This window comes from Rousettus aegyptiacus, unplaced genomic scaffold (assembly GCF_014176215.1).
Source record: "Rousettus aegyptiacus isolate mRouAeg1 unplaced genomic scaffold, mRouAeg1.p scaffold_m13_p_6, whole genome shotgun sequence".
In the NCBI taxonomy this organism is placed as follows: Eukaryota; Metazoa; Chordata; class Mammalia; order Chiroptera; family Pteropodidae; genus Rousettus; species Rousettus aegyptiacus.
The window spans coordinates 63,398,222-63,413,430 of NW_023416309.1; the positions used below are offsets into that span (position 1 = coordinate 63,398,222).

General features: G+C 53.8%; 1 protein-coding gene across 2 annotated transcripts in view; it reads right to left on the reverse strand.

Annotated features, from left to right (window-relative positions):
- KCNJ12 (potassium inwardly rectifying channel subfamily J member 12) overlaps positions 1-7,563 on the reverse strand; it is a 40,997-nt gene extending 33,434 nt beyond the window's left edge. The window contains exon 1 of one of the 2 annotated variants that reach the window (XM_016137611.2): positions 7,487-7,563. The gene's annotated coding sequence lies outside the window, so the exon portion shown is untranslated. The remainder of the gene's footprint in view (positions 1-7,486) is intronic. The other variant, XM_016137609.2, reaches the window with a different exon arrangement.
- Between the last annotated feature and the right edge of the window lie 7,646 nt (positions 7,564-15,209).

Consider the following 15,209-nt stretch of genomic DNA (forward strand, 5'->3'; position numbering starts at 1 on the left):
TCTCCAAATCAGGGGTCTGAGGAAGGAGATACCCTGGCAATGATTCAGTACCTCTTCCAGGGCTAAGATGAGCCAATTCTGCAATTCCAGGTCCTCTGTCTCAAAGAGGCTACAACTTCACGACTTGAAGAATTCATGACCCATAAATAGCTCTGTGCATTAAAAGACTCCACGGCTAAGTCTATAATCTGGGGGCTTTGTGACACAGCCCTCAACCCAATGCCCATCAAAGGAGAGAGAATGAAGTCTCTGGGTCTAGATGGCTGGGGTACCAACAGGAACAGCAGGTATGGAATGATCCTATGGATGAAAAAAAAGAAAAAAAGAAACAAAACAGAAAGAGAGAGAGAGGGAGGGAGGAAGGGAGAGAAAGGAGAAAAGGAGCTGTATATGTTGGCTTGTTTATATAACTACATTCACATGTTTGCATAAGCACTAAGTCAATCCAGAAGGTTCTCTAATGATGAACACTTCGAGAACAGAAAGCTTTGGGGTGGGGGTGAGGTGGAGAGAAGGTTTGAGGGAGAGAAATTCACTTTCTACCCTTAAAATTGTTTAATACTTTAACATGAGCATGTACTATTCATAATTAAAAATTGTAATAATTTAAAAAAATATAAGACAAAGTCTATACTTCCTTATGTATTTGTTTACTTCTTTTCTCCTCCCCACCTACCCGGACATCAGCCCCCAGCCCTGGCATGGGGCAGAACTCACACGCTCAAGAGCTAGATGTTGAAAGTGTAAATAACATGAGATCTCTCTGAGAAGGGAAGGGAGGGGCCAGCAAGACAAGAGATGCCTGGGGGCTGATCCCTCGGGTGGTGTGTAAAAGGGATTTCCAGGGCCTGTCCATACCCTGCTTGCACAGGACCCATTTCTGGCCCCCCCCCACCCCCACCACCTGCCCTAGGATCTCAGAACCCTCGGAAGCCCCAGGCGTCCATCCGCCTCTGCCTCTGTGTGACACAGCCAGGCCCTCACAACTCTAGGCCTTGCCAAGATCTAGTCCTATAAAGGGATGGGGCCAGCCTCCTTTGGCCCTCCTCAGTCCTTCTTGGGCCCCCACAGGCGTGAGTGAAAGCCTGGCCTGGACTTGGCTTGGAACCAAGAGCCCAGAAGCATAGGGGCAGGGGCAGGGGGGTGGTACGGCTGCTACCACCCAGAACACCAGCTGCTGGCAGCGATTAATTTTTGCTTTAAGTGCTGGAGAATTGCAGGGCTGGAGCCACCAGCTCAGGGGGCTCAGGCTGCAGCTGGAAGGAGAGGGAGGTGGGCAGGGAGTGGGGGCCACACAACCCTTCCCCGTCCTCTCTTGTCCTTGGTCTTTCAGTTTCTCCATTACACACGCACACAAACATGCACACACAACACACATGCGAACAAGCAAATCCACACATACCTCAGCACCTCCCCATCTCCACACACTCTCTCCTCCCAGCCCCAGCTGCTGAAGTAAGTCTCAAAACAGATTTGATAAGGCTTTGGAGAGCAGAGGGTCTCCTCTGCTGCTCCCCACATTGCTTCTAAGGAGTCATGCCACCTCTGATTGTGACTGTCCCTCTCTGGGCCTCAGGCTGCCCACTCCCACATTGGGGATGTCATGTCACACTCTTCCCCCAGGGCACCCCCTCACAGGGTAGGGACAGGTCAGAGGCTGGCGACAGCCATAGGTGAGCTGGACACGAGTCTGGTTATCATTAGGACCAGGTCCCTTTTATACCCTGGAGGTGAGCCTCAAGAGACACTGTCCTGCCCTGGACACACCCACTAGAGAGGACCAACCAGTACCCGGTAGAGCCCAACAGCCCTGGCTAGGACCCAGCCCCTTGGACCCATCTGCTCGAGTAAGCCCTAACTTGTCACAGGTGACAGGAAGATGAGGAGAGAACGAGACGGGGAAACATGTAGGTTCTTTTTAAAGTGGGAAACTGCTAAAGTTAAAAATGGCCAATACTTAAAAATAAAAAATTTAAACCTGGGAGTCCTGTTCAAAAAAGAGACTGGAAAGAGGAGGTCAAACACACTGACACAAAATACAGATAGCCAACAGACACCTGAAAATGCTTAATTGAACAAGAAATGGAGACACTGAGCCCTGGGTCACCCCGGGCCCAAAGCTGGCCCCCACACACTTGATTCACGGATGGGCGGGGCACAGATGAGAGCTGAGCAGCAGGGCTGCCTGTGCCTCAGCTTGCTCAGACCTGCAGTAGGAACAGCTTCTGCCCCTCACAGGGGTATGGTAGGGACACCCTAAGCTAGAAGCAGACCAAGTGCCAGGGACGTAACAGGCTCAGAGCTTGAAGCTCACAGATAGAAAGAGCTCAACACAGAGTAGGGGCCTGAAATAAAAACCAATTCCCTCCCCCTCCACAGACAGATGGCAAGCCAAGGGCTCAGAACAAAGGTCTGAATACCAGTTCTGCCCCTGACAAGCTCCATAATTCTAGGGCAGTGATGTCACTCTGCTGAGGCTCAGTTTTCTCATCTGGAGAATGGGACAATAATTCTGGCTACCACTGCTACTGAGCACTCACTATGTGTCAGGCACCATGAATGGATACTGAGCACCTGCATACATTGGGCATGCCATAGCACTGGGAACATAGCTGAGAACAAACCTGATCAAAAAGCTCCTGCACTCAAGGAGTTTACATTCCAGGGAGAATAGGTAGTAAACAAGATAAGCAAATAAAACATAAGTTCTATAAAAGGAAAAGAGCAGGAGAGGGGACGTAGGGAAAGGAGGCCATGGTATTATCCAGGAAAGCCAGAAGCCTCATGGAGGAGGCGGAACTTTTGGACAAGACGTGAAGGTGGTGAGGGCAGGGGCTATGTGGAGATCTGGGAAAGAGTGCTCCAGGCAAAGGGAGCAGTAAGTGCAAAGGCCCTGGGGTGGGAGCAGGCCTGGTGTGTTAGAGGCACAGCGAGAAGGGAGGTGGGTGGCTTGAGAGGAAGAAAAGAGTGGTGAAAGTGAGGGCAGTAATGAGGACCCAACTGTGCAGCACCTTGTGGACCACAGTGAGGAATTTGGCTTTTATTCTGAGTGAGAGGGGAACCATGGGAGAGTTCCAAGACCAGTGCTGTCTCAAAACTAAAGAACCCAGAGTATATCGAGTATACATTTGGAGCTCAAGAAACCATGCCATGGGTGGCACTGGCAAAAGCCTCCTCTCTGAGGGCTCTAATTTTTGCTCCGGGGTGCTTCTCCAAGCCTGAGTCCTCCAGAGAGGCCCAAACCACAGGTGAGGGGAGAAAGGAGAGGCTTCATCTGCCCAAGGAGGTGGGAGAGTTCAGTCCAGGCTAGTGAGGGTTGGGGGTTCCCCAGAAGGATCCAGGAGGCCACTACCACTGACTCTGTGGCAACATAAATGCACGGCAGAGCAGACGTGCTCCCTGAGGCCATTGACAAACGGGCTTCCACTCCTATCTGGCCATGAAAATAGAACTGTGTTCAGTGCTGCAGAACAGAAGGCCAATCAGGGGTTGGACCAGGGGTCCGCAAGGTCCCCACAGCTTCACACTGCTTCTGCAGCTGCCATTTCAGCAGCCAAGTAGGAAGACCTGAGCTGCAGAACATCAGTGGGGGAGGTAGAAGAAGTGGGTAGGAAGGGGGGAATGCAGAGAACATAGCAAGAACAGGAATCCAGCATTTAAGGCCTTCTTTTGCTGTAGCAAATCATCTGCCCTCTCTGGGCCTCAGTTCCCTACATGTCATAGGGAACTCTGGACTAGAATGACAAATTTTTAAGGCTCTGGCATCACAAATGCTCATGTCTGCTTTCACAGAGCCCCCTATATATACCCCTATTTCTGTTGAGACCCCTTGCCCAGAGGCACACACAGAGGCTCGCATTTCTACTCTCCAATCCTGGGTGCTCGCAGCAGCCTCCCCAACTGGGGTTTAAATCCTTCTTCATGGACGATAAACTGAGGCCCACGAGGAGCAGTGACTCAGCCACAGTCACACCACAGTCCTTGTTCGCTCTAGCTATCTGCCCAGAAATCTCCTCCCAAACACTAAGATCCTGAAGGGCAGAAGATGGGTCTCCATTTATTCCACACCCATTTATAAGCATCTTCTTTATGCCAAACACTGCAATGGGGCTCAGCTGAGTACTGGGGTGCCAGGGTCTCTATCCCCAGAGCTCACAGCCAGCCACAACTCATGCCAGCACAGCAAGGCCCCACTGAGGGCTCTGTGGCCAGAGAAAGCGGCCCAGACACAGACTCACCAAACATTTGCTGAGCACCTACTGCATGCCAGGCCTTCACCAGTTCCCAGGGATACAACAAGCTAAGAGCTGCAATGGCAGGCAGGCACCAGGGCCTGTGTAGGACCACCCTGTGGAGGCGTGGCAGGAGGGGATGCCATGCAATTCTGGCTGCCTCACAGCCGACCTGGTGCACATAGGCACCTGGCAGGGTGTCTGTGGAATGAGCTCTGTCTCTGGGAGAGTGCCAAGGTTCTGGAACTAAAGGGACACAGATTCCATTCTCTCCCAGTGCCTCAACTCTCCTATCTATACAACGGAGCTAATGCCACCCCTTGCACTGGCAGATCATTAGGAAATTAAATCAGCTAGCAGAGTGCTAAGCCTTCACCCAGTGCCCAGCAGATGCCCAGTGAGGGCTCTAGTCCTGCCCTCCTCCCCAGCTCCTCTGGAAAACCTACCTGCCTTGGCCCAACCCTGCCCTCCACCCCAATTCAAGTCTCCTCTGAAGCCTCCAGCCTCCCTACCCTGCCCATCACCCAGTTTCAGGTGAGCTTTCTTCCATCTTCAGCTTTTGCTCTCTCCCTATCATCCTGCCAATTCCCCTGGTGCAGCTGTCCCATGAGACTAAGCCATACCCACCACACCTTCTGAGTGGCAGACGTAGCTTCCACCCCTCCTGCTACCCACAAGCTGCCTCCCTCCCAGCCTCTACTCTGTGCCAGCCTATGGCAGGGCTCCAATTGCAGGACCCAGGGGAGGAGGAGGTGTACCCATGTGTCACTCATAGCAAAGCCCTGGCAGGAACCCAAAAGCAAATACCAGCTGCACCTGTCAGAGGGGTAGCCCAGCCCAGAGCCAGGCCTGGGAGCAGCAGGACTGAGGGTAGGCATCAGGTGGCCTCCAAGAGAGCAACAGCAGCCCCCAGCCTGGGACTGGCCAAAGGCCACAGAAGTTGCTAGGGGTAACGATGCAGTTGCTTCCACTCCAGACACATGCCAAGGCCTCTGGGGTGCCATCTATGGCCCAGGGCACCGGAGGGAGGCCTGGTTGGGCCAGAGGAAACTGTCCACGGGCAGAACCAGTCCCAGTGCTATAGGGTGCTGCTGTCCCTCTTATTGTTATAACTATTGTCATTGTTATCATTATTATTTCACAGGGCCACCAATGTTACCTTATTCTGCTTTAGGCAGACTTGTGGGAAAAGGCGCCCTCCTGACTTGTTGTGTGGCTTTGGACAAGACCCTGCCCCTCCCTGGACGTCTCTTCCTCCCTGCACAGCACAGCTCACTAAACATCCCTCCACCAGGACACCTAGAGAGGTTCCCTCCTAAGTAACCTACAATCCCCACAGGGGTCTGATGTGGCATTGGGCATGGCAGGAGGGATATCCAGGGACGGGCTGACAAACTCAGGCTCTGCTCCCTTCCCCCAAGAGAAGAGCCAACCCCTTCAGGGTTGGGGAGGGAGCTCTGCTGTGCCCTCACCTGGAGAAGGGGAAAAAGGAAGTAGTAGGGGATTTGGAGCTGTGTCTGCCAGGTCTGTGTCAATACTCAGCATTTAGAGCACTCATTGTATATGCTCAGCAGGGCACCAGTGGAGAAGAGGGACCTTCTCTGTTGTCCAGCACACTTGATCCCCACTTCTTGTCCCCAGGTATACTCAAGTAAGCTCCTGCCCCTCTTCACCCAGCTCTCCCTCACAGGCATTGGCCCAGCCTGATGAGAGCCCTTCCAAGGTCTCCCTCTTTGAGCTGCCAACCTCCAGTACCCTGGCTAGAGGGGAGGGGCAACCAGAAAGCCATAGGGTAGACTGCTGAGAAGTCTCTTAGGGTCCCAGTATGCAGGAGGGAGGGATACTCTTCTCAGAAAAGAAGTGGTAATCCATGAAAAGACCATGAGCCTCTGGCAGTAGTGCCCAAGGCTGGGATCTCTTCCCTAACCCTATCTGGCCACATGGCAGTGGTCCAGGGTCTGCAGCAATCTAGCACAAGGTAAGGCTGAGGTTGGAGCAGGGTAGCAGCTAGTGGCCACCTTTCCTTTGGCACCTCAGGAAGCATGTGATGGATAGGCCCCAGGGCTAATGTCTCTGGGTTTACACCTTCAAGAAGGCAGCTGCTGATTTCAGCGCATAGGGGCACCTCTGTGCTCCCAAGAGATGGAGCCTGAGAACCTGGGTTTGGGGATGAGGATTTGAGGAACAGGAGGTCCTCGGCACTTTATTCCAGGACTCTGGCCTGGCCACAGAGAGCAAGCAAGAAAGTAGAAATGGTCACAGGTAGCACAGCACTCCGGGATGGACATGCCCCCTAGGAAATGGAAAGCAAGTGGCTCCAGGGACTAGCAAGTTCTGGCTGTGGGGAAGCAGAAGAACCTCCCCAAACCAAAGACCACCTCCAAAGAAACACTTCCTGTGACCTTCCATTCCGAACACAGCTTTTCAAGAATTCACAGGGCAGGTGCACATTCCACCCAAACAGACAGCACAGACATTCCCTCGGGCCTCAGCTCCCCTCTTAAGAGCCCCGCCAGGCGCTCTCAACCCCAGTTGCTTTCCAGTGAGCCCTGCCTTCCCAGGACATCCACAGCCCACACGAGCACGTGGGGTGGAACTCGGCCCTGAAACCCGGAGGGGCTTCTCAGCTGCGGGGCCATCTCCTCTGCGGTCAAGGCCCATTTCTAGAAGCAAAAAAGCTTTGGCTGGAATAGTCGGCTCTCTTGCTAGCGGAGAGCACCATTTCCAGAATATTTTTACTTCATTAGAGCACAGAAAGTGAGAAAGAGAACGACCCTAAGGACCCGCAGATCTCTGGCCTGGAGGCATTTTGGGGGCCGCTTGTAGAGCGCGCCCCCACCCACCCCCCTCCCTGATCGCGGTGTCTCGGGGAAGGTCACGCGCAGGGCTGATGCCGCTCGCTAAAGTGCCTCCCACACTCCCTCCCAAGCCCCCTCGTGCAAGTCTGCCAGAGGGGGCCGAGGGCTCCTCAAAGTTTCTCGGAGTGCCCCCAGAACGAAGGTTAGCAACGAGCAAAGTTCCCTGGTGGCGTAGCCGTAGACATGGCAGAGGAAGAAAAGCTAGTAGTCAGCATTTTCTCCTATGGCTCATCAGAAGGGGGCGGGGGGGGTGGACAGAAAACAAGAGGAAGAAAACCTCCTGCCCCACCTTCCCTGTTTCCGCACCACCTCTTGCTCACTTCGGGCCGAGAGGGGTCCTGCGAGTAGCTGGAGCCGGGCCCCCGGGGAATGTGTGCTCAGCGGCCGCACACTTACCTCCGTCAGTGCCCGGGGCGCGGCGCGCTCCGCGTCCTCCGAGCTCCGGGCGGCCGTTCCTGGCCCCGGCCGCCGCCGCGCTGGCTGCATAGCCGCCGCCGCCGCTTCAGGGCAGCACCCGGGGGCGCTCCATGCCTAGGGGCGCGTCGGTGCGGGAAGCCGATCGCCCCGGTCCAGCCACGGGTCGGGGGCACGCGCCTGGACGGCTTCCCAGAGCGCGGGGCGCTCGCTCCAGCCGACGCGGCTAGTCAGTCTCTCAGTTGGGCTATGAGCGCGGCTGGTGCACCCCCTCCCCCGCCAGCTGTTATCTGATCCCGGGCAGGCCGGGCGCGCTCCGCGCTGCCCCGAGCCTCCCTGCTCGCTCGGGCCGCACAAGCTCCCTCACCCTGGGCTACCGTTCCCAGGGAGGCGATGATAGCGGCCAGGCCCGGCGAAGGCGGCGAGAGAGGGAAGGAGGGCAAGGAGGCGACGGGAGGCTGAAGCTCGGCGCGCACCCAGCTCCGCGCCCCGCTGCCACCAGAGCCCAGCTCAGCAACTCCTCTAACTCTCTACCGAGAGCTCGCCCGCCCCGCACCGTGCAGCCGCTGCCCCCGCCCACCCGGACCCAGGCCTAGCTAGGGCACCTTTCCAGTCCCGGGATGTCCCCCACACACACCACCAGCTACTTGCGCACTGGAGCGCGCGCGGGCGCGCGGGCGCGAGCGCACACACACACACACACACACACACACACACACACACAGGCATGTCCTCCAGGGACACAAGCACACACAGGTGCATGGAGAGCGCACACACGAGCAAGGGAATTTTGCACACAGGCATGCACACAGCCTGCACACAAGTTCAGGTGCCTGTATCCACACTTACAAAATGCATGCCCTGACATGCATGATTTTTGCAGGTGCACAGGTGCATACACACTCATATATGCACATGTGAGGTAAGGTCTGCACATGTGCACATGTGCCCACAGATTCCAGCTTGAACATTCCCACAGAATCCTTTCCTCTTGTACGCTCAAATACACACATCATCTTTTCCTCTTAAATAGCACTCCTCCCCTCCCATTTTGTTCTCTGTTTGGCTTCTTCTATCTCCTGCTTTCTCTTCTGTGCTCCTCCCCCTGTCCTCCCTCTTTTCAGGCCTGACCCCCATGTGACCCTCTTCTCTTACCACCCCTGCCTCTGGAGGCTCAGATTTTTTTTCCCAGTCTGTCCCCTTGAGCCCTGCCCTCCCAGCCTCCTGGGGCCTATTGTCTGGGCCTCAGATCTCTCAGTCTCCTGCAGGGCCCAAGCCTTTTATCCTTGTAGACAGACCTGCCCAGCTGGGCCTTGGCCCAGGGAGACCCCATTTTATCACCAGTCTGACCCCTTGCTCAGCCTTGGGGCCTAAGAATTGGGCCAAGGAGACAGGTCTGTGCCTGGAGCACAAGCCTGAAAGGGCTCCCAGGCCCCCTCAGCCTCCAGCTCCCTCTTTAATGTGAAATATAATTATGTGTCTGCACAGCAGGCAGATTGGCTGCAGGATTCTAACTGAGGAGGATCTGGCCAACGCCCAGATTGCTGGCAGCTCAGATAGAGCAGTCTGCAGGCCCTACCGGCCCCTGGCTCCTGCCCCAAGCTTCTGGCCCCGGGCAGCTAGCCAGTAGGTACAGCCTGGCCTAGGCTACCCAGAGAGTTTGCTGACCTTAGGTTGTCCAGAGTTTGAATCCCACCACCTCCACTGACCAGATGTGGAAGCAGCTCTCCATGCCACTTTTCCATTATCAAGTGGGTATAGGGAGATTTCCTATGATCTAGAGCTGCAGTGAGGGTCTAGCGAGTACACAGTCTACCCAGAGTGCCTGGCACAGCTCTGACTGTGTAAAAGACTCCGTGCTAAGGGCCTCTCTAGAATTATTTGTCACTACAACCCTCTGGGGTCACTGGCCCTATTTCACAGGTAAACAAGCTGAGGCACAGAGAAGGGTGTGGTCACTTGCCTTTCAGAGCCAGGCCTCAGAGCCGGGTCTGTCCACAGGATGAAATCCCCGCCCTGTTCCAGGGATGGCTACCTAGGGCTGCAGTGGACAGAGGGGCATCCCAGGAGATTCCAACCTAATGTTCCTATGCTGCCCCTGACTGGCACACAGTGTCCTGGTTTCTTCCTCCTCCTCAGAGACCAGCCTCCCAGGGGACCAAAAAGCACTCAGGGAACTTTTTCTCCTTCCCCCTTGAAGGAGGGAAGTGACTCAGCTCTCTACCCTCCCTGCCCTATTTCCCAGAAATGGAGGCAACAATTCCACCCCAGAAGTAATGGACCCCAAAACACCCCTCCTATGAGGCCCCATCATGGGTCCCCTCAGCTGGGAGACTGGGTCTTTGACAGAAACATTTAGGGTACCTCTGTGTCTAGGATGCTAACAGCTCCTAGGACAAGGGAGTGAGCCCAGGGCAACCTCAATCCTAATACCCCCACCCACCCACATACACACAGAGCTCCCCACCCTCCTGCTTACCAGGTGGGCTAGTGGAAGGCAAGCCAGATCTTCTCCCTGGGCCCCAGGCCTTCCCCAGAGCCATGTCAGACCCCTTTCACAGAGGCAGCAAGTATCTTGCCCAAGGTCACCCAGCAAAGAATGTCGCTGCAGAGGCACAGGCCTTACTCCCCAGGCCACTGCCCTTTAGGTTCCACATCCCACCCTCCTGACCCACTTGCTGTGTCAGAATTCAATTCTCAATCATAATCACATCCTGTGAGCAGCCTTGGATGTATTGCCCTTTGCCAGACGACATAAGGTGCTAGCCTTCTTAAGGGGAGCAAGCCCATGTTCCAGATGCAAAGACTGAGGCACAGAGGGACAGGGATGTGTGCAGGTATCTCTGTAACCAGCTCACACACCTTCTCCAGGGCTTTATGTCTGTGAGCAGAGGGGCTCAGGGCACTGCCCACAGCCAGGGGTTGCATTACTTCTCCCTCTAGTACTGAGTGGAGGTTGAGCAGGGCCAGGTGGTGGTGGGACCCTAGACATGTCCCTTGCTTATGTCCTACTCTGTAACATGGGGGTTATGGTAACAGCCACAACAAAGACAATAATCATGACCCTCTCACAGCCATGGGAGAAGCTGTTAAGATGAAAGAGAGTTCAGGGTCCCCATGTAGTAGGAGTTCTAGCAACATACAATCTTCCCAACCCTTTCTGACTGTGTCTGGTGCCCAGCTTCCTCTTAATCTTAAATTCTTTTCTTCCCCTCCAGGGTGGGGCCCGATCCCTCCCAGCCCTGTGCCTGGCACATAGTTATTCAAGAAACATTTTCTGACTTGGGTATCCCTCAGAGCCACAGGCCAAGAGGCCAAAGAGCCCTTCAGCTCACTTGAAAACATGTCTTCATTTTAGGAAAGGGAGGCCCAGACAGGGGAGGTTGCTTCTAAGGCTACAAAGCTTTTGGGATGTGTGTGTGTCGGGGCGGGGGGGGGGGGACACACTGCTAGCTGGGGTTTGCTGGTCTGAGTAGGCAGCAGGCTCAGAGCTGCTGGCTCTTGTAATATTCATGTTTTAATATGACAATGCTGATGCATTTGTTTCAGTCATAAATAAATCATTGATTGAAATATTAAAACCAGAGTGTCTCACTGGTATCTCTTTAGCCCCACAGGCAGCTACGTCTGTGTGCCCCAGAATCCTCCCAGCATCACAGTGACTTGAGGGCTACCTTCTCCTAGGAGCCCACCCAGGTTTCTCCTGCACCACCTAGACTTCAGCCCAGCACTGGCCACTGAGTCAGAAGACACTTGAAATGTAAAATGAGTTCATGGCCTGCCCAGTTCAAACTCTCCCAGGGCAGACATGAGAACCAAAGTCCCTGAAGCCCACCCAGGACCTGCCCACCCTCATCTCACACAGCCCCCTTGGCCTTCTTGTTCCAGACATTTTGGCCCACCATCTAGGCCCTCAGACACCACCAGCTTAATTCTGTCTCTGGGCTCTTTCTCCAAACTGCTCTTCTTTCAGGGACAGCTCGGGCAGCACCTCTTAGAAAGGTCCACCGGGGTCTCCAATGGCCCATTTTACTTCCTTTCCACACTGTACACGCTCTGTTGGTTTCTTCTGAGGCATATCAGCTCTAGAAGGGCATGTCCTACCCTTACCATGAAGACATTTTCCGCATCTGCCTGGAGTGGTCCTAGCCCAGAGCCCAGCACACAGTAGCCCTGCCATGAATGTCTACAGAATGAAAACAAAGGGGCACGGGATGGAGAGACCCTGGAGATCACAGGTCAGTTCTCAGCAAAAGCCTTGCATCCTCCTCCAGGCTGCTGTCCAGGATATGGGGCTTGTCCTGCCTCTCACCTCCACCTCCATAAGGTGTTCAGAGAGACCTGTACCTGGCTGGTCCAGGATATGCATTTCAGGTGGGACACACAAAACTCTGGCCAGAGGGCAAGAGGTTCAAAATTACACTCCACCAGGGCCAACAGTGTAGGAGAGGCCCCTGATCACTCAGGCAGAAGCTGGGGTTCGGGATTCCTGCCCTTGGCCCAGGCCCTTCCCTCAGCACCATTTTCTCCAAGAATAACAACAATGATGGCAACAATAGATGACACCAATTGTACATTTGGCTTCTGCTAGGCTCTAGGTTTAATGCCCACTGGATGAATTCATCATGAAGGATGACATAATTGCTCCAATTGATAGACAGATAGATGCCACCCCAAATGAAGACACAACCCCCAGATAGGTCTGAGTTCCTACAGTAGAAGAAATTGTATGGGAGGATGTGAACTGTCCAACCGTGGCGGCCTTTTGTCAGAGGTGCTGTGGAGGGGTGAAGGTGCAGAGAGATCAAGAGACTGCCTTGCTTCCTCATGGTCACACACCCTCCCCGTCCCCAGGTGTCCACAGGCCCCAGGCTGACCCTGTGGCATTGATTTGAGGAGATAACTTCAGGAATGGCTGGCGGCCCTGGAAACAGGACACTGAGTCCCTCCCAACCCACCAGGAAGTATGCATTGATCCACTCAGCCTGAAGCTGGCCAGGTGACTTATTTCCCTCATACACAGGCTCTGACGCTCGCCCTACTGCCTTTGCTCCTCTTCTCTATCTCCCCTGGAGCTTCAGCTGTCAGAAAGACGGGCTGATGGAGGCAATGGGGCTGAAGGCTGGGACCTTAGGCCCCAGACTATCTGGCCTCTCCTGGGTGTCAGGAGTTTTCTGGCTGCACAACCTTAGAGGCATCAGTGCTCTACGTCCCTCATTGTTTAGGCCCTTCTTTTGGGAACTTTGCTCTTTGAGGACTCACTTCAATATCCCATACTCTCTACCACATGCTTTTTGGGAGGCTGGGACCATCCCCAGGGCCAAGGGGTGGGCAAGTGACCCAAGCCTGGCTGTGAGCTTTACTGCTATTGGTTGAGGGACTGACATGTGATTGGAACAAACCAATGAAGATAGCCCTAGGACTTTGGTTGCATCAGCTGGAAAAGAAGGAGCTCTGAGAACAGAGGCTGCCGGGGACCCCCTTGCCCCTACATCGTCTGAGCCCCCTAAAACAAGACCTACCCAGAAAAGAGCAGAGCTGAAAAGTTGAGAGAAACAAGATTCCAGACATGCTTCTTTGGAGCCCTTAGATCCACCCGTGGAGTTCTGAGTTTTGTAACCTAGCAATCTCTTTTCTAACTTAAGAGATTTTTGAGATGGTTTCTAATACTTCTCTTCACACTCTCAAAGCACTGCTGGGGGAGGTGGCAGATGTAAAAAGACCAGCAAGGATTCCAAAATGTCCCTCAAACCTCCTGAACTTCTTTCCTCTTCTCTAATGGGGCGCATAAGAGCTGCCTGGCAGAACTGTGCAGGGATAAACACTGGCACAAGCCAAAAGCGTCTTCTCTCTCCCTTCCTTTTCACTGTTTCCCTTCCTCTAAAGGGACAGAGTTTCCAGGAAGGCAGCAAGGCCTGCAGGCCCCAGGAAGACAGGAATAAAGGGCAATAAAGGGAGGGAGGGAAGTCACTTCAGCCTGCTCACAGTTAAAAATAGCTTCTCCCAAGGAGGCCTCCCAGCTGGGATAATTGAGCCATTTACCCGGCCCCCCTCCATCCCTATGGACAGTGCCTGCCTCCTCTCTGAGATCCCCATCAGGTCCCTACATGAGGCCATCTCTCCAGGGATGGGGCTTCGGCCCCCAACACATGCCCTATGACCAACCCCTCACCCTTTTTCCTGATGAGGGGGCAGGGCTGGAGCCCTCAGCCTCAGTCTTCTTTTCTCTGAAGTAGGCCTGACTCTGAAACAGAATGAGGTAGATCTATCTCTAAGGCTTGATAATAATGGAGAGTTAATTGGCCAAGACACACTGTCTCCCCTCCCCACTCACCAAAAAAAGAATCAAGAGGCAGAATAGAGCCTAGTGCATGATCCTATTTATGTTAAGAAAAACTACAGATATATTTGCATCAGCAAAGCAAAATATCTGGAAGTTTGGAGATGAAACTGCCAGTGGTGTGTCCTCCTGGTAGGGAACCTTTTTCTTCATTCACTTTTGTGTGCAGGCAAATGTCTGCACCTGCTTCCTGAGTGTTCTGGACTCAGGCCCACCTGGTCGGATTCCAGACCCTTCAGTTGCCCAGCCAAGGGAGACTTCGGCAGGAGCTCAATTTCTCTCTGAGTCCTCTGCTCGGTGGGATGTGAGGAATGAGAGCAGTTTGGGCACATGTGACACATAAGCATGTCTTACAGCTTCAGGGCTTCTGAAGTTTGTACAATAAGCTTTTTTTTTTTTTTTAATCAATATAACTTGTCAAAGTAATAAAGCCTGACAACCCAGCAATGGAGTGAACAAGGCTTCCTGGTATCCTGAGGTTCATTCCCAGGAATCATGGCGGAAGCTGACATTTATAGGAACACTCACAGCCTGGGCCATTCTCAGGGACAGGGACAGAAAGGAAGGGGACTAGATGTCTGGGACTGTGGTTTTTGCTTTATGCCTCCAAGCCTCAGTTTCATCAACTATAGAACAGGCATGCTGCTCCCTTACTATGGCACCCAGTGCTTAGGACGCTCTAGGGTTATTCATTGCACAAGTGAATGAATGATATAGATCTCGTGGGGTAATGTGTGAGAAGACCCCAGGACAGCCACAGATGCACAGTGAGTGCTCAGTGAAGAAGCTACCTCCTGGGAACCTCCATGGATGCTCCCCACCAAGACTGGGGGCCGCTCCTCCTATGGGCGCACACAGCCTCCTGGGCTGCCCCATCATAGGTCTCCGGGGTTGTTGTTCCTCTCCAATCCTGCCTTTCCTCAAACTGAGGGCTCCTTGAGGGCTAACTAAGGTGGCCTCTCTGCTCTCCCTCCCCAAGCACATCCCACCACTGATCCGTATCTCTCTCTCCACCCAAATCAGCCTCACCTCCAGCCTGGGTCATCTCCCTGCCCACCACCTAAGCCCTGAATTTTGAACCACAATCTAGTGACAGCTTGCCAAGTTAAGAAGGCCATCTCTTTAACCCCAGGAATTCTGTGTCTAGGAATTTATCCCATGAAATGCTTGCACACTGGCAGTAAGAGTTCAGTTACTCTCTTTGTAATAGCAACAACCTGCAGGGAAGGTGCTTCCAGAGAAGGTGAAGCCAGCAACACACATCAGTGTAGCTGTAAGAAAGTAAAGACCCAGACTCCCTAAGAATAGGGGTCTAGCCTATCTGGCTGCATGAGAACATTAAGTAGGTGCTTAATAAATATTTGT